The sequence below is a fragment of the Rhyacophila brunnea genome, unplaced genomic scaffold, assembly GCF_057557595.1.
Source record: "Rhyacophila brunnea isolate RB1 unplaced genomic scaffold, BYU_Rbru_1.0 scaffold_1, whole genome shotgun sequence".
NCBI lineage: Eukaryota > Metazoa > Arthropoda > Insecta > Trichoptera > Rhyacophilidae > Rhyacophila > Rhyacophila brunnea.
The window spans coordinates 9753263-9774475 of record NW_028232751.1 but is presented as its reverse complement, the minus strand read 5'-3'; positions in this window follow the sequence as shown (position 1 = coordinate 9774475).

Genomic DNA, 21213 nt, shown 5'->3' with positions numbered 1-21213 from the left:
AAAGAATATAGTTGTTGTATAAACAGTATTTTCAATTGTTTGTTATTCACAAAAATATGCCAGACAGGGCAAGAACATAGGATAAATATGACAGAAAAACATCAAAAAGATTATAGAAACTAGCATTTCAAAAAAATATGTTTACAATAATTATTATCTACACGACTTTAAGAAAAATTTTGTATTTTACAATATTGATAAAATAAGTTTTAACATTAAAAATTAATTCAGATAAGCAATTTGGTCATAATTTTGTATAAAATATAAAAATATAATAGTTATAAGGTACAAAAGATCAGCATTTTGATTTTCAAGCAAATTTAGTATAATATTCTAGCTTTATTATGACTTTATTATAGTTTTAAGCTATTTGCGGTGTTTAAAAACGCTGAATTTAATGCCAACTGTTAGACGCATTTTTTTTAAGATTAGATAGCAAAATACTAAGTTGAAAACGCTAGGCAACTCATGAAAAGCATAAAACACATTCAATCTGAATTAAACAAACCTGAATGTCTAAATTTAAAACAAGAAGAATTATTTTCAAGTAGGTAGGTACTGTTACACCCCCGAATGGTCCCAATTCGGGGATGTCTCTGTGTATCTGGAGAGGCCCGAGTCGGTATCAAACCAACAAATAGTAAGGGTTGATTGCGAAAATAATTAAATAATGTTAAATATCTGACCGGCAACATTGTCTGAATGCCGTTACAAAAGAATACGAACAGGAACACCGCATTTGTACCGCTCGTAAGCGGCGTTTTAGCACGAGAGAAGCATTTTTGACAGCAAAGCAGTAAGAAATGTTAACCTCGCTATCCATATATATCCAAATATACATCGCCGTTTTCAACACAATTCCGGTGTGTTATTTGTCCACCTCCAAGTCCTGAATCCAGACGAAAAACCACAAAGAATAAAAGTGACAGCGTGTTTTCACTTTCTAAAAAGGAGGGAGAGTTGATTAGTACCTAATATTTTTTTATAATTCCAAAGATAATAAATAATAACATTCAATTTTCATCGATAATTTTGAATAAGTATACAATTTTGGATTTAATTTTGATTTTTAATACATATCTTATTAAAAATACTCACCTAAACGGTTGCCAATATGTTTAATATGGTATTGATACAATAAATATTCGCGTACCTTAGTATGGAATACCAATTACCGTTTCAATATCCTTTCCATACAATGTTCACGTGCGACATCTAATGAAGCGCGTATGTGATACAAGGAAGACAAGCATTTTCAATCTCTAGCAATATCCTGGTAGTTGGCATACGTCGCCTTAGTATTTTGCCTTTACGTTGTAATGACAGCAAGTAAAGCAACTTTATTATGTATCAGGTGCGCACACAGGGGAGGGGGTTTCGGATCCGGACCCCCCCCCCAATAAACGGAAAAAAATACAAATTATTTAGGAAGAATTAAAATGGAATGATACTTCCACTACTTATGTCCCAGATTATTCTACTTTAGTCACTGTGTTGGCAGATGACACTAATTCTAAAAAATGACATATTGAGTTAGTTATACCAAAATGTTCCTTATTTCAAACTTTACCGTCTGGTAACCTTCTTAATAAATAAACAGTCTTTATTTTAAAGTCATCCTTTTATGTGTATGTATTTTGAATAAACTCACATGATAGACCATTTCAAACATTTTAACAACTTCAAAGTCAAATTACTCAAAACTAGTATTCTCCAGTTAGTGTGTTCTGCCAGAACAGAAACGTTATGTCCCAGATGATTTGCGTCGAACAGCCTTCTCAACGGGCTAGTCCCACTCCTCTCGGTATTCTACAACACGCAAGGTATGTGGCCACTGGAAAACCTGTGGCACTTATAATTTTTGTAATTATCTCGGGCATTCAATGTTTGCTTTAAACTTCAGTGAAACGGCAAATAATTTTCAGCTATAGATGAGAAGTAATTTTGCATGCATTGCCAGTCGGAGAGCGATAGTCGACCTGTTCGTACGTCAATTTGTTTTGTGACGGCGTCGGCGGAATTAATTCTTAAATCGTGTAAAGATGACTAAAAAAATTTACGTATTTACTCGAAAAACAAAACATGCCAATGAATATATTATTATTATTACTTAAATAACAATAAACATAATATTAAATGGACGCATATTGAATTTTTATGATAAATTATGTTTTGTTCGTCATACGTCGTTTTAGACCGTGCCTCAGCTGAAGTATAGCCTTAATATTTTTCCGATGCGACATGTCTAAAACCCTTCAGGCCAAGTGTTCATCGCTAGAGTCAAAATGCAGAGTGTCAGAGTATGGGGAATGTACCTGTAAAAATTCGGTTTTTCGCAGACGGGGTAAATGCGGAAGTCAGTGGTAGGTTTGTGATAGATTTTTCTGCCTTAAAAATAACTAAAAAAATATTATAGATTTTTTTAAATGGACCCCCTCAAATATTGTGTTTGCGTGCGCGCCTTATATGTATCAAAATATCAGACTGCACTCACTACTATACTCAACTGCAGACATCCTTTCATTATTGCATGCTGCATTATATTGTCATTCAAACTAGTAAATACATAATATTGTACATTTTGCAAGTACCTACCTAAAGTAAGTACTACCTACTGAACGTGATTTTATTAAAACATGTCATTGTGGCAAAAAATATTATACGAGTGTCCTAGAATTAAAACAATCAATATATATGATTTTGACATTTTAGGGTAATTATGCTCTGTGATTTTACTTGAGATAAATCAAAGTGACATAAACGGAAGTATTTGGCTATAAAATATCACTTTAAGCTATTTAAAAATCATTGGGTATACGGTGGTGTGATTTTACGTGTAACGAGGATATAAGCGACTGGACTGAGCAGCCTCTCATCACACTGAGAGTGAAGAGGCAATCTAGGACCTAACTCGGTCACGAATTACAGATGTGTAGAGAGAATTTTCCAATCTGCCTGTTCTTTAAACCAACTGGATTATGGTGTCGTGGAAGATCACTAAACACCATCCACTGAGTGTATACGGCAGAACTAAGGGATGCTGGCATGACATGGAAAGACGCGAGAAGACTGGGATTTTTAGGCACCATGTAATATCCTAAATTATACTCTAACTAAGGACCTGGTTAAAGAAAATATTGAAGAAGAAGAAAAATCATTTCCAATGATCACTATTGAGTGAATTCTGCTCTACCACTAAGGCCAGATCAGTATTTTTATAATTTTATGACGAATTTTGGATGTGAACAAGGATTCTTAATTACAATTTTTAAAACTAATAAAATATTAATAGAAATAATTACAAGATAAAAAGAACTTTTTAAATACAACGTTTTTAAATTTTCTGTTGAATCATATAAACTTGACTTGACTAGCTTAAACGATCAAAAAAATTGTACTTTGATTAAATTGTACTAATACTGAAATGTCATTTTGACATTCATATTGATTTCCATAGTAACGAACGTCTATATTAATAATTTAGTTGCTAGAGAACAGACCCCTAGCAACCAATAATAGTGGTTAGATGACGGAATTATACTGAAATGTCATATTGATTTCCATAGTAACGCACGTATATATTAATATTAATAATTTAGTTGCTAGGACCCACTTAGCAACCAATAATAGTTTTACTTTTTACGGATTTCTTCCGAAATAACTTTTTATACAAAACAGAATTAACTGAAAATGAAATCAATTATACTTAAAGAAATGCTAAAAGTGTTAAAAAATGCATTGGAATCGTGTTCTGATATATTCTATAAATTTCAAATGTCTAACTAGTCGGAAAGTTAGTTAAAAATCGATTGGAAGATTTGTACTGGACAAACAACCACCAGACAAATAAGAATACGAGCTAAGAAAAACGTTGTAATAATAATAATATAAACTATACAATAGTATTAATCTTAATTAAATTTCAGCCAACTACAGGTTATAAAACCATTAGAAGCTAGTTATTACATAATCCTTGAAAGAGGACCAATTTAGTACCTTGATGTTACTACCTAACTGGCAGAGGATAATATAATATTATGACAATAGTAAGCTGAATGCAGAACTCATATTTGAAATATTTCACAAATAATATGACGTGTTTGAAACAGCCTATTTAAGTTATTTATTATGTATTACTTATATAAACAAAATGTATACATCGGTTTTTTCATCACCATTTATATAAATAATTAAAATACCTAGGTTGTTTTAAAAAAAACTTAAAAGAAATCTTAAAAAAATATTATTATTTTACTCGCCTAAAAACCTGTGAAGAAACTTTACTAACACTGTTAAATCAATGTTTGGATGCAGTAGATGACATGTCAGGTTTGTTTACCAAGTTATCAAATTAGTGGAAATGATAAATCCACTCTACATTGCAAAGTTATTATTCAGTTGGAGCAAAGCGGCCGCAGAATATGTAAGCAACAGCTGGCTTATGTAAACCGACGTTTCGACCTTGTTTACCTTTGGAAGTCATATCCGCAAATCCTACCTTTGGTTTGCCATACATTATTAACTCGCTTATTGTCTTTTAACTAGAAAATAGTTCCTAAGCGTGACGCGACAAATTTTACAATATAACACCACATTCTCGAAAATACATTTAAAAATTACCTATGTCAACATAGGTAAATAAATGCTTTCATATTTCAAGAATTTTTAAATTATGAATAGGTATTTTAGTATTCAAGCTGAGATTCTAGCCACGGAGCACATCGTGGAGTCATGCTGCATAATATAATATCTTCCCCAGAGTAGTTTCAGCCATGTGCTATGCCTTTCCCACTGTTCCTGTGACTCGTATGTGGTGAAAACTTGTTATGGTTACATGTAAATTCCTAAATTTTATGTATGCAATTCACCGTATCATTGTTAACAGTGAGCTGTGGTACCGAAAACATGGTCATGGAAAAGACGGCCATGTTGTACTGAGATAAAAAAAATGACGCATTATTTCTGGTGTATTTCACCGTGAAAGTTATACGTAAGTATGTTACAAAACTATTTAGATGCTACGTTTGTTTGGAGACATTGATACATTGGACGCTAAAGACGCACCTAGCGCGTAACAGTTAGTTGGCCATTCGATATAATTAGCATGCTATTAAAATGTGGTAATTAAAAAGTAATTATCTAGTCAGCAGTCAATGTGAATCTGTGTTCAAATATTATTAAATTCAATTAGGCCATTAATTTGATAGATATGAATTGATACTTATGAGAACCTACTTTTGAATCACTACAATAAATATAAATATATTTCTAATTTACTTTCCTAACTACTACCTTACTAACGTATTTTTTAATGTTTTATTTAGACATGCTTTTTTAAAAGTACGTATAAATTCATTTTAACATTACAATAAGCCATAAAGCCTAATAGCAGTAGTGTAGTGAAATTGTATTTCATTATATAAGAGAAATAATCACAGATTTTGAGAAAATCGCATAAATATTGTGACGTCATCGAACTCGGGCCCTCCCGATGGAAGGCGAGCGCCGTACATACTGGACCACGAGGGCCGAATTTGATCTCAATACTATACGGCAGTTTGATTCCGATACAACAGCTCACTATAAACAATGATACGGCGAGCTGTGTATGTATAATTTTCCGGACAGGAATTGTTATATGGCTAGTTTTGTGATATTGTTTTTGTGATTTTATTGTTGTGGTTATGGTTCTCCAATGATTTTTTCTTTTTGAACCATTTTTTAACTCATATGTCTCTAGCGACCTCTATCCAATACATCAGAAGGGAATAATAGAGGGGCCGAGAGACCTAGACTGCGATAACTGTACTGTGTAAAAATAAACATAGCTTCCTTGAGATTACGCCTGTATAAGGATATTGCGGCAGATAGAAGAGAGTAAAGATATTTTCTGTATATGTATTTCCAGTAAACTTAATCATTTCATCTATCCAGTAGATTTTAACGATTGATAGCGTTCATCTGACGCTTCCACCGAGATCTGAAGACATTCCTTACAGGCATACTGTCAGTCATTAGTCTGCGAAATAGCACTCAATACATGGCAGTCGAGGTGGTCGGTGTCCACCAAAGGACGACAAACGCATCTATTTTTTCCATTATGTGTCCTGCAACCTTCAAGTGAGACAATAATTAAGACCAACACACTAGGTAAGCCAATTCCCGACAGGCCATAATAACTTCGCAATCAAGCTACGCGGTTTTCGTTCGATAGAACAATATGGAACGGAATGGTATGACCGTCAAGACGCTGAAAATATTCTCTGGGACTACCCGCTGATGGGATCAGACCGAATGGACCTGTTTACCAGGTACTTGATATCAACCAAGGTCAACTTAAAGGTATTTTAAAAGTTTGCTGCGTTATATGGAGCCAGGAATAATTCTGATTTCTCCTTAGATTCATCACGTTCAATTCCTGACTTTTGTACCGTTGTTTCAGTACACGAGTACAGAGTACACTAATTATTCTTGTCACTAAAAATAAAAGACGGCAGTGCAAGTCAAGATTATTTTTTATTTTCTAAACTCTTTCTTTTAGCACCAAGGTGCATGATAGCTACATCAGTCCCATGCAGTTTCTTCTTGGGACAAGGAGTTGTGCAACTGAAATCATTTCATTCTGACACGTTCATAGCGTCATGAAACGTGACCGTGAACAAATCGCGACTGCATATACATGGCGGGTGGAGATGGGGTAACTCAAATCAAGGGTCATTTAGTGCATCTTATGTATGACAATATTTATCCAGAGATTATTCAGTCACTCAGCAATATTCCAGCCTAATGTCATTTTATAATATTTTGGCGAGTCTCGTAGTTCAATGCACAAAGCATTAGCTTTTAATACTAGGGATTCCGGCTTCTCGGTGTTGGCAAAATATGGTTACCTATATCTGATTATCTCAAGCCTGGATATTTCTGTGATGTTTTTCACTAGGTGCTGTTGTAGTTAGAGCACCATAACATGTTTTAATAACTTTTATAATATTATTAATGTTTTGTAAATATAAATAATTGATATGGTTATGACCCTCGGTGTTCAAAACAAAAAGTTTCTGGCGCAGTAATAGTGCCTAGTAATAATATAAATTGAAACAAAATCTAGCCGGATGTTATATTGTTTCCGTATTCCATTTTCAAATTGTGAGACCATCCACAGATTAAAAGTTTGACAGCACCGAACAGGTGAATATAGTTTTAGCGCACCTGTGTTTGGCATTATTAATCCAAGAGATTTTCACCAAATGTAAAGTTTATTTGTTACAATTTCAGTGCGGGTTATTCGATATTATAAATATATTTTCATTGTTTAACCCTTCCTTTACGATACTAATAAATTCCGTCTGTTTCGGTGATGTCACCTTGGGTTACGAGATTCACAATAATTATAGTAGGTAAAACTAAAATGCCTATTTTGGCAACAGATAAAAACAGATATTTGTTTTATCTATTAAAAAATGATCAAGGCATCAATACTTAAGTATAGCCATACATGTATTTCTATACATTCTTACAGCCTACAAGTCATAATACTATCTTGATCTCACCCCTTACTTTCATAGCAATTTCTTCCAATTGAGTGTGTCTCTTTTTGTCGCAAATACTTTCAAATCTATCTCTTTTACCCGTAATGGAATGTGATGCCCTATTTGCAATATGCATTTTAATTTATGACAGATAAATTACATCTGATGGATATCTAACAATTATTATATAATCTATTTAGTGTATACCTAATCTTATCGATTTTAGAAATAATATGTTTAAATAAATGTAATACATCAAAATCGTAACAGTACGTCAGGCGATCCGGCTGACACCCGGCGCCACGCAGGGTCCGGGCCGCGTGGTGTGAAATTGGTTACTGAACACACGGGTGTGATTTATCAGGCAACGTGTAGGAAATCACATACTGGTAAATCGGTTACGAAAATACTAAAGAAAATAGGTACATGGAACGTAAGGGGACTTGTACAACACCCCGGAAAGCTCGCAATCATCGAAAAAGAGATGCAGAGATACAACGTAAATATAATGGGTTTAAGCGAAACACATTGGAAAGGATCCGGACACTTTGAGACTGGACTTAGCAACATGGTATATTGTTCAGGACAAAACGAAAGTCGGAACGGAGTAGCTTTTATTGTACCACGAACTCTCCGAGATAGTGTCATTGGATACAATTCGATCAGTGACAGGAAAATAACAATAAAGCTCAACGCCCAGCCATGTTTGCTGAACATTATACAAGTATATGCGCCTACAGCTGCATCAACAGACGAGGATAGCGAAGAATTTTTCAAGGAGCTAAGAAGCACAATCCAAGAAATACCCAAAAGAGAGATCACCGTTATTCAAGGAGATATGAACGCCAAAGTTGGTAATACCATGAACGACAATCATCTCAGAGAGTTTATCGGTAAATTTGGAAATGGCAATCGCAACGCAAGAGGGGAAGATTTTTTGCAGTACTGCGTAGAGCAGGATCTTGCAATCATGAATACATGGTTCCAACATCACCCTAGGAGATTATATACATGGATCTCACCTGGTGATCGCTACATAAACCAGATTGATTTCATAACAATAAGTAAAAGATGGCGGTCATCAGTGTTTAATGTACAAACCTACCCAGGTGCAGACTGCGGTAGCGATCACCAACTTCTTGTTGCCAATATGAGACTAAAGTTGAAAAAGACTAAACGATGTGAGAATAATCGACCGTTTATATTTAACGATACTACGGCATCGCAATTTAGCGAGGAGGTGAATCGTAAAATGGCATCACTATACGCAGACCCCAGCGACAATGTCGAAACAACATGGAATAAGTTGAAGGAAGCCACCTTATGCGCGATGGAGGAAGTCCAGAAACTCAATAACAGTAAGGAACATCCGAAACGTCGCAAGATCTGGATATCTGATGAAACATGGGAGGCCATAGAAACAAGAGCCGATCTTAGAAATAAGGGACTTAATTCAACTATACAACATGCAAGGTACTCTGAACAAAACAGAGTTGTTCAGCGACTTTGTCGGCGGGACAAGAATCTTTTCCTCAGAAATAAGTGTGAAGACATCGAAACCCATGCTGTCAGAGGAGAAACTCGCGATCTTTTCCAAAAAGTGAAAGAAATTACAGGAGATTTCAAGAAAATGAACTGGGCCATCGAGGAAGAGAACGGCACACTACTTATGGAGTTGGATAGGGTCACGGCAAGATGGAAAACATATTGTGAAGCCCTATACAGAGATACAGAAGAGGATGGTGAGGTGGTTGACGTACGTATCGATGAGCAAGAACCTGAAATACTTTTTAGTGAAGTGATAGAGGCGATAAAGAGACTAAAAACCCACAAGTCACCAGGTGGCGATGGCATAGCTGCAGAAGCATTAAAAAAGGTCAATGATGACGGAAAAAGAATCATACATCAATTATGCAACATGATCTGGAAAAGTGGTGTATGGCCCAAGGACTGGACAGAGTCAATTTTGATCCCCCTGTACAAAAAAGGTTCCTCACGTAAATGTGAAAACTATCGAACAATCTCACTTATTCCACATGCAAGTAAGATCTTATTACATATAATCAGCAGGCGTCTGAAACATTTCATCGACCGACAAATACCCAAGGAACAAGCAGGTTTTGTTATGGGGAAGGGAACTCGAGAGCAAATTCTTAACATCAGACAACTAATTGAAAAATGCAGAGAGTTTAATACCCCTATGATGTTATGCTTTATTGACTACCAGAAGGCATTTGACTGCGTAAGATGGAACTATATGTGGAAGGTACTTCTGAAAATGGGAGTTCCATCACACCTTACCTGTCTCATCAAAAACTTATATACCAATAGCCACACAAAGGTGAGAGTAAATAGTGCGTTTTCTGAGAGTTTTCGAACCGAGAAGGGAGTTCTTCAGGGATGTGTTTTATCTCCCCAGTTATTCAATATATATGGAGAGCATATAATGCAAAGAGCCCTAGATCATTGGCAAGGCGGAATAACAATTGGTGGCCAGAAAATAAATAACTTAAGATTCGCAGATGATACCACACTAATCGCTGCTGATGAAAGGGAACTCTCAGAGCTGCTACACCGGGTAGAGGAAGAGAGTCGCAAATACGGCCTCCTTATTAATAGGAATAAAACCAAGTTAATGGTTATTGATCGGGCCAACCTTCTACCAACACCAAGTACATTTCAAAACCTCGAAACAGTCGACGAGTTTGTATATCTTGGATCGACCATCAGTGGAAAGGGCGGATGCGAAGCGGAAATAAGAAGGCGCATGCAAATTGCAAAAAGTGCGATGACACGCCTTACCTCTATATGGAAGGATCGGGGAATTTCGATTGCCACAAAAATGATGCTTGTGCAAACATTAGTGTTCTCGATATTCCTATACGGAGTCGAGTCGTGGACCCTAAAGGCAAGAGAACGGAAGGCAATTGATGCCTTTGAGATGTGGTGTTGGCGCCAAATGCTTCGCATTTCTTGAACGGAGCACAGGACGAACCAGTCAATCATCCAGGGACTGAAGATAAAGGAACGGCTCTCGACGATATGTCTGAGAAGAATTCTGCAATTTTTTGGACATATTGTCAAGCGCGGACCAGACAACCTGGAGAGACTGGTAGTTTTTGGTAGCCTCCAGGGAAGGCGAAGCAGAGGAAGAGCGTCTGCGCGATGGAGCGACCCAAGTGAAAGAGCTGACTGGGGTCACCATCCATTCTGCCCTGAGAGAAGCGGAAGATAGAGAAGGATGGAAAGTCTTGGTCGCTCAAAGGATGGCGAAATTTAAATGTGGTCACGATCCTCAGCCATGAGTGCACGACCAAGAAGAAGAGATTAATGATTCTAAGAATAACCGATATATTAAGATGACAAAGCGCATATTAACTGAAATATTTGAAGTTTAAGCTAAGGTGATATTACAGTAACGGAAGTGTTAACCACGTAATATGCTATGAAAGTGAATACAGGTCTAGCTTCAACCAACTTTTCTGTAAAATGAAAAGTAAAAAACATACTGCATTCCTGGAAAATTTACGAGAACACTGTAAATAATATAGAAGTGAAATAGCAAGCATAATTATATTTACAACACACTGTATGTAGTGAAAATTCGTTTTCATACGTTTTGTTAATTTCACAAGGGTAAAGATTTACACGTTGATTATTTTTTGTAGTTTATTTATTAACTAAAATACAATGGGGAAAAAATCAGAACAAATTGTATTTTTAGATAATATAGGGCATTTTTGCGCCTCTTACCAATGAGATCATAGCTAATTTAGACTATCTATCGTACCGGCGTTCTCCTTCTACCTCAATGACGTTTGATATTTTTGCTGATGATAAGCTTTTCCAGATATACCTAAATACATGAATGTAAAATTAAATTAACAACATAATTTATATCAAAAGTTCCTTCTTATGATCATTTGTGTTTTTATCGCATCTTAAAAATGCAAACGTCACAAAATATGTATTTCTCAGTCAATCAATTTTTAGAACCCATAAAAGCTTAAAATACACAAACCTCTCATGAACCCGATGATATTTTTGATCCTAATTGGGGCGGAGACATCATCCATTCATGAGTGAAATCATGTGGATCCTCACCACTGAAAACGTTGGTATATTTTTAATGGTGACTGTTGTTCGGGTGAGTATCAGCCAATGGTAAGGGGTGGAGATAAGGTGTTAAGATTCAACATAAATAGTGCACACTAAACTTAGTCAGTCATACTTATGTATTTATTATTCATTGAACAAAGAATACAGTTTGCAGACAGTGTTGGTTAGTTTTTAAAGTTAATTTAAACCAAACCAGAAATAGTTTAGGTATTGGTGTGCACTATTTATGTAAGATCATAACAGCCTACCTCCAACCTTTGCTACCACTGGTATCAGCATAGAAACCCAACGAGCTAATGAAGCTTAGAGAACACCTAGCCTAGTATTATGTATATCAAATTTCAATAACTTTTTAAATAATATTTGGTAATTTCTAAATTTTCTTACACCCTTTCTCTATTATAAAATATAACAAACATATCATTGTCATGATAATTGTAAGAAAATCCAATAAATGAAAATATTGTAATCCCTAATTGAAATATAAAATTATCATTAGTTAATCAATAAGTACAGCATTTTTGTAAATAATGAATGAATAGTAAACTGGTGCAGAACGTATTTCCATCTTTCTGATTTCTTAATAACATTTCGAGGACGGGATGTACCTAATGCTGTTGTGAGTCATATTGCTACTTCAATATTACAGAGTTGTATATAATATTTCCTTGCTCTCTAGGTTAGCAGTGCTATATATTATATATATATAATATTATACTGGAGGATAACACTACTTTATCACATATAATATAGAAGCATGTGATGTGTATTATTAAAATAATATAAATAGGCACCTACGTAATACGTATTTTTTCTATTGATTTAGACGTAGGTCATAAATCTTTGAAATACATTTTCATGGCATTGTTAAAAATTAATTTACATTTACTTTTTAATACTTTAAATATAATATTAAATCTGAAATTTGTCCTCTAATGTATACATTCAGATTTACAGGCGTATGCATATAACAGCAAACTGCATTCAAGCTATTTACTGCAAATTTGCATGCATAAAACCTAAATGTATCTGACGAATAGTGACGTCACGTCGCCGACGTAATACGCGTCATGCCATGGGTAATGTTACCTAATTTTAAATTTAAATTTCCCGAAAATTAATTTAAAATTTTGAAATTGTGAATCGGTGTAAAAATGTGCAAACGGTACCATATAAATTTAATAATTATAAATAAATAATTATCATGAACTTTAAATAATTTATTTGTTATAAAATCATATTTATTTTATACTTCATAATGCACGAAATGATCAAAGTATACCCAGTTAATATTTCCATAATATGGCAATACAGCTTCACGGATCATTGTCAATATTTACAAACACCTCCCATTGACCCACGATCTCGATCATTTTTACAAGCTTAGCATCATTTTCATTTTCATTTTTTAGCATCATCATGAATCATATTGTGGCACAACGACGACGGGCAGTTAACTTCACGCAAGATGAAAAGGAACTATTAGTTAGCTGTGCCGATAGGGAAACATTGATAATAAATTCGCGGATAACAAATGCGTTCAGCAACGCGCGAAAACGTGCCGCCTGGGGCCCGATTTCCTAACTATCGTCTGGTGCCACACGAGACGATAGTTAGGAAATCGCGGTGCTGGGCTAGGATAACAGTCAAATTCAATAGGCGAAGCCAAGGAATAACAAATGTCCATATCTCTGATGTATCTTTTTTGCAGTCGCAAGCGTCTCCTCCTTTCTGTTTCACACACATTTTCGCAATAATTTATAAAACCTACGAAGGTTTCAAGCCTCCTACTAAACGCTTGTTGTGATGAAGTCATTGTGTATTAAAGTGACACTGACAGCTCGCGCAGATCGCCGCCATTTTAAGTTTGGTGCGCATTCCTGTGCGCATCTCGTGACGTATGCATTATTTATAGTTTCCTTAATCGGCCGATAAACGGCTTACTACGTTGAACGCGGTTCAAATGTATATGAATACGGCAGTTACAAAGCATTCACATTGAATAGAATTATGATCGATCAGATCGTTTTCCAGCGCGGTAATTAATTTGAATTTAAATAATTACAAGACAAAAAGAACTTTTTATATACAACGTTTTTAAATTTTCTGTTGAATCATATAAACTTGACTTGACTACCTTAAGCAATCAAAAAAATTTGTACTTGATAGAAATAATACTGAAATGTCATTTTGACATGTCATATTGATTTCCATAGTAACGCACGTATATATTAAAAATTTAGTTGCTAGGACCTCAGACCCCTAGCAACCAATAATGGTATCGAAATAACTTTTCATACAAAACAGGATTAATTGAAAATGAATTCAATTCTACTTAAAAATGGCTAAAAGTATTAAAAAATGCATTGGCATCATGTTCTGATATATTCTAAAAGTTTCAAATGTCTAGCTAGTCAAAAAGTTAGTTAAAAATCGATTGCAAGATTTGTACCGGACAAAGAACCACCGGATAAATAAGAATACGAGCTAAGAAAAAGTTGTAAAAAAAATAATATTATGTGGAATCAAGAGATACCATTTAAAAAAAAATCTATTCTATATTTTAATATGGAATCAGCAACAAATATTATAGTATAATAACAAGTGCAGTGACACGGTAGATGACTGTTTTCATTGCTCGGCGAGCTGGATTGACGAACTTTACCAGTTCGTCAATCCAGCGGCTTTTAGGGCGACCCTGTGGACGTTTCGTGCCCCTTGGGTACCACTGGATGACGGCATTTGTCCAGCGGTCGTCCTTTCGACGAGAAATGTGCCCCGCCAATCTCCATTTCAATTGTTTGGCAACGTTCATTACATCGCGTACTCCTGTCTGCTTATATATATAAAAATATCAAGCCTCGTGTATACTTTACTTTTACTTAAAAATAATCGTGTGGTCTAAGTACCTACATACCAAGCCGTCGTTTACTCAATGATGACACTGAACAGCTTAGTAGAACCTACATTATTCTATATTATTTTACCATCATAATTAAAATATAGCTTATTATTGCACCCTTTGATTTAACATATTATTACATATCTCGTTTTAAAATATTGTAATTTATTTGTGCCTGTATATATTAAATTTGGAGCTTTAACACATAATCGATGACAACAAGCACACACTGCATGTTATTTATATAAATTAAGTCATTGGAAGACTCAAGAAATAAGTTGTTCGACCTTAATTTTTGTCCTTATAATACAGCAAGTTGAAGATATTATTAATCACGTTGTTTACCAATGTCCTCTGTATGATGCCCAGAGACAGCGGCTTCTTGAAGAACTAAGCAAACAAAAGTACCAATTCCAACTGGATCTTTCGATATTTTTGGCTCGGCCGAATATCAAGGCGGTCCAGTGTGTTCAAAGTGTTTTTGAGGGAGTGTTGCTTACAAGTGTAAATTGTTTTTTTTCTCTCCAATAAATTTGAATTGTAATAACTGCATGAGTAATTATTGTTATAATATGTATTAACAGTGTATATGTAAACGTAAAGCTAAATAAGACTCAGTAGAGACTTTTGTAGAATAATAAAAAAATACATCATGTTGTTTCTATGATCAAATTTAAAATGTGTCACTTTAATAACTCAACGACGATGTATTTACATGCAAACTTCAAAGTGAATAGACTCAACACTATTAAATCTCACTCACTTAGAATAAGTTAGGACAGGGATACGATATGGGATAGATAATCCGAAATGAAATCTAGCGTAAAGAATTTAATAATTATTGTGAATAAAATTGATATTACGTTAGGTCAAATTCAAATACATTTCTGTGGTTGCAGAGTAAAAGTTCTTAAGGCTTTAAGTACATCAGTTGAGGCACGGTCTAAAAAGATCGTGGCTAGGCGATGCGTGGATTGCAGATCGCGGGTGAAAAATGACGCATGCCAAAAGAAATATAAATTATCATATAAATCTAACATACGTTCATTTAATGTTCTGTTTATTGTACTATTAGTAACAATAATAATTTATTCATTGATGTGTTTTCCTTTTAAAATAAATATGTAACGTTTTAAGTCATCTTTACACGATTTAAGAATTAATACGCCCGTCGCCATCACGAAACAAATTGACGCGTTCCCAGCTCGACGTTCTCTTTCCGAATGCCAGCGAGTCCAAAATTTTGTCGCGCCTATAGTTGAAAATTATTTACCGTTTCACTGATGTATCGTCTTAAATTGCGTTTTTACGATTTTTTTAATGCTAATGTTACACACTGTGAATTGTGCTCCTTTTGTATCATAGATTTTGTCACATGTGAGCAAAATAAATAGATATTTTAATATTACTTGCCCACGATTGCCGCGCGGCAATCGTTAACCTATAGCGTCGTAGGTCCTAGGTTCAAATCCTGGATCTAGCAAGTACACATATTGCTTTTCAATTTGTGTATGTCAGAGTATCCTATCGTTGAATAAAAAAAAACGGTGTGTGTACATGTACGCGCGTTAGAAGTTATACTTCTTTGGCGTAACAAAACAAAAACAAAACTTGTGATAACCTAGATTCTTCGACTAGCTCTTAATAATTATCTTGTTAAATTACACACTCAAGAAAAGCGACCGCTTATTAGAACGCCGTTGGTTTATTTCTATACACGTTAACTTATATTACTAAATTATATATTTATTTACCGTTGTTTTTTTTATTTTTAAAGTAACAACTGCCACTATGACGTTTAATAGTTTGTTTACGTAAGGAATTGCAAATGACCGACAATAATAATATTATACTGTATAATCGTCACTCATCCGAACAATCGGTGGTTCTAATCCAATCGAGTGCGTTTATTTTTGTGTGAAAAAATAAATTATGTGTAACATGTCACACGCCAAAAATACACTCTGATCTGATTTTCCAAACGCGCCAAAAGAAGTAGAACTTCAAAAAATAGGTTATTAAAATAAATATATAAATAAAAGACACAACAATTAACTTCTAAGCAAGAGAATATTGAAAACTATGATTTATTTCAAACCCGATTATCTCAGCTGCAATCAAACTGACTTCAGTAGTTTTACCCCAAAACCACAGATTTCATAAAATAGTAGTTATTTTAATATTATACATACCTTAACATACATTTAATACATGACGATAAGTCCTTAATTAAAGCTTGGGAGCTCATATTATATACTTATAAAGTTATGAACATATTCATAAAGTAAATGTGTGTTCTCTTATGTAAACAAATTTAACACCGCAGCTTTCGGGAGGCAGCAAACTGATTTCATTCGTTGCTTTTCCAAGTCACTATTTCATCCTGTGTGCTCTGTGGTGTAATCAGCACAGTTTACTTTTCAATTAAAAACTGAACTCTGGTGGCTTTGAACAAATACACTCTACTATTCATTACCTATCCAACTTAAAAGCCATTAGCAAAGTGCAGGTCTAATTATTTATTTTTAATTCAAGATTTAGACACATGAAAAGAAACAAACATTGAAGTTAATGGCCCCACCAAACCACACTCGGTCTAAATCGGACGTATCACAGAAACCTACATTTGGTATAAAACATTTTTTCAGCTAAGGAACAGTTACCCAAGACTGAAATCGCCGTACACTTAAATGTGTTAGTGACTGAATTTACAAATTAAAAGTTGCAGTAAAGGTAATACAAAACTGCTGAATAATCTAAGTGAACAGATCTACACGATGGCAATATGACGCCGAAAATTTTCTAAATGCAACAAAATTTTATTAGCCTTCGACCAAATCAGATGGTCCGATGGGTCCAACAGCTGGTTGAACCGACTTGAGCAGCTATTTCCTTTCCGTACACATGTTAATACATTGCCAGAGGATGTGGGTTGCATCATGTATTTCTCCGCTATATTAACATGTTGAACGGGTAACAAGACTAAGCTCAAAGAGCATAACTGTGAAGTCTTCAATTCTAATTCTTATCCCAATCGCTAATCTTCATTCAGAAGCAGTCAATTCTTGACTGGACATAGTGTCCAGTTAAGAATTGACTGGTGGAATAATCTGGAGTTAAAGCGGTTAACTCCATTCGACATTTCATATTTGGAAAAAAATATGTGTGCTCCAAAAATCATACTGTATTTATGTGTACGTGTACTAAAGCAAACATAATTCTTCTGTAATATTTCGAGATTAAGATTTAATCATTTAATTGCATGGTGTTGCCTTCCAGCAACAAACTGTATAATAATTTTAAAAAAAATGTATGATTGAAATTCTATTTGAAAACCTGCACTTATCTGCAGTTGGTTTGTAGACAGATAGTTATAGTTTTTTTCACAGGTGGCACTGTTAATTTAAATAATATTAAATATGAAGTGTAATCGATTAGATAATTAACACTTATATTAATTAAAGAGTTGCCATCATGTATTTACAGGTTAAATAAACCAAAATTTTAGATAATCTGTTTTTATTGTATCATCTAAATTATTTCAATCAACGTCCGGAATATTCTTCAACCATAATTCCTTACCGAATATATTGAAAAAAATATTGTCTAGAAGTGATTGTTATTAATTTAGTGGCATTTTTCATGAATTGTAATCCATCGGATTCTAGGTACCTACTGTGCTTTACCAATGAAGTCCTACTTAAAAACGACTTAACTAGCAGTCACACAACTAACTGAAGCACTTTACTGTGACTGCCTTTTGTGGTTTCAATCAAAGTACGAATAATATGTACATTCCTTGATTACTCGCTAGTTTCAGGAATCTTTCCAAGTCTTAATGTACTTAAAATTTGTTTAAATAGTTTATTGGATTGTTATAATATGTCAATTTGAACTTCTTATAAACTGATGTCTTGGTCTTTACGCAGTTTAATCAATCCTGACGAGGATAAGCATCCAATGGTCGAGGCTTTAATAGGCTAATTATTATCAACACAATTATTTACAACATTCATATAAGGTATTAGAGGCTAGCCGTAGAGAACTGTAGACCCAAAATCTGTTACTTATAATAAAACAAGGAAAAATTGTGAACTGCTGAATCAACGATGAGTTTCTTTTTTATATGACAGTAGTTTATCGTTGACACTGTGGTGAAAATATTATGATACGCAATACTTACACGTCATATAAGTTAAACTTGATTGAAACGTGACTGTTTGTCTCTCATATTAATTATGGTCATTATATTTATTATTAAATATACTGTATTTTTTAGTGATATGTAGATAATTCAAATTAAAAAAACACGCCGCCCTTTTTTAAATAATACTCTTGCAACATTAACCATTAAAATCAAATTGTAATGTAAGAAAAATTGGCACTGTTCGGTTATCAGGAATACAGCGGAAAACACATTTTGAAAACACCCAATATACTGGATTATTTGTTAGTTTGGGTTAGTTTAGGTTTAAGTTAGGTTAGGTTGGGTTAGGTTAGGTTAGGTTTGGTTAGGTTAACCTAACAAATAATCCATTTTGTCGGTTATTTTCAAAATGTGTTTTCTGCTGTATGCCTGATAACCGAACAGTACCGAAAAATTATTAGTTACTAATATAATAAATTTATTAAAAAATCATAATCACTAGGTATAAAACAATAACTTTACCTTTTCCTAAAGCTAAATGCTTAAAACATATTAAAATGTTTATTTACAACCTATAGAATGAATTACACCGTGAGTTTTTATCCTTTCTTAAATAGTGCAGGCAAATATAAGTTATTGGTAAATAAAGAAACGGTAAAAAAACCAATTAAATTGAAATAAAACTTTCAATTCAATTTGCTTACCTGGAATATTGAATAATTGTGTATTTGAAGTGATTCGATTGCATTATTCCCATTACATATTTTTCTTCGGTCGTTAAAAATATACAAATTCCCAGCATGAAACTTGAATAGCTACTTAAGGGCGGACGTGCTCAGCGTGGGTCAAAATTGAGCTTTTTTTCTATTTTCAAAGAGCATGATCCTGGACATACCTTAAACGTTGTAGATAATATATTTATATAATTTTGAAGCCTTATTATCTTTTATATTTATTTTAAACATTCGATGACTGCAGAAAGTATTTTTATTATTTAAAATAGTATTCTTTTAAACCTCTCGCTCTAATGTTTTAAAATATTGTCATATTTCAGTACATAAATGTGCAGTGGTGTTAAGATTTTTTACATTTATTAATTTTTAAACGCATTTATAAAACCATCAGTATAATTTATATTGACATTATTATAGTGAAATATTTACGATAAAATATAATATTGATAATCTCTGTGATCCCAAATTTGACAAGAATTAGGCATTTTATTATTCAAAAATGGGCAAGATTAACACATTTGAATATAATTCTAAAGATACCCATTATAAGCTATGTCTTTGACCATTCAAGTGTGATAAACATCTTACGAATAATGATTACTATATAATAATTGATAATATATTGACCTAAGAATATGGTAATGTTAATATAATAAGGCTTCAAAATTATATAAATATATTATCTATAACGTGTAAGGTATGTCCAGGATCATGCTTTGAAAATAGAACAAAAGCTCCATTTTGACCTACGCTGAGCATGTCCCCCCTTAAAACATGGTGGTCGTTTTTTTTTTTTTACAAAGCCACGAGTATTATAATAATATACGATAGCTGAAAATATATTATACGATAATATTAAAATATGCGGACATTTTGACAAATGACAGTGAAGAGTATTGCACTATCCTTTGGGTGATATAGTGATATTCAACCAGAATCTTCTGATCCACGAGTTTATCATATTTTATTACGGCACCCACCAGGCGGGTACATACGGGGTGGGCGGGTTTTCTAAAACACAATTTTTCTTTTCTCAGTTTTTTTCGGCAAATAAATTCACAAAACTACAAGTTTCTCATTTACGCTTTGATTTATAATATAATATTATTTAATTCGTAACATGTATGCACAATATCAGTATTAAATAAAACCTATTACAATTGTCAATAATTCGTAATAATAATGTCGCGATTTTAATTTATCATGATTTTGCCCTAGTAACTAGATAACATTGTGTTATAGGCTGAATATAATCATCATCATTATCAGCCGAGGTTAATCCATTTCTAGATGAAGGCTTTTTCTACCCCCCCCCCCCCCCCAGAAACTAAAAAAATACAAATAATTTCAGTGAATGGAATAGTATTTAGGAAGCGTGGCACTAACATCTTTTCATTCTGACACGTTTATCGCGTAATGGAAGGCGGCCGTGTACAAATCTCGGCTGCATATACATGACGGGTGGAGATGGGGTAACTCAAATCGTAGTACTTATTTTTCTTCTTCGTCAAGATCTTAGCACTGAGGGTCATATCCCGGATGATTTTACTGACTTTTCAGAATTCTACGACACTTAAGGCCTGTATCAGTGAAACTTGTGAATTATTGGTGCAATTATCTGACGCATCTAATGGTTGTTTTAATATTTTTTCAAGACAGCGTGGACGACACAAACGATCCTTATGTTAAGTATTATGACTGTTAGGTCACGCATTCGATATCCACTTATGGATGTAACAAGTCGAAGGTGAGTAGGTGATAACTCATAGGTAAGAAATGGCA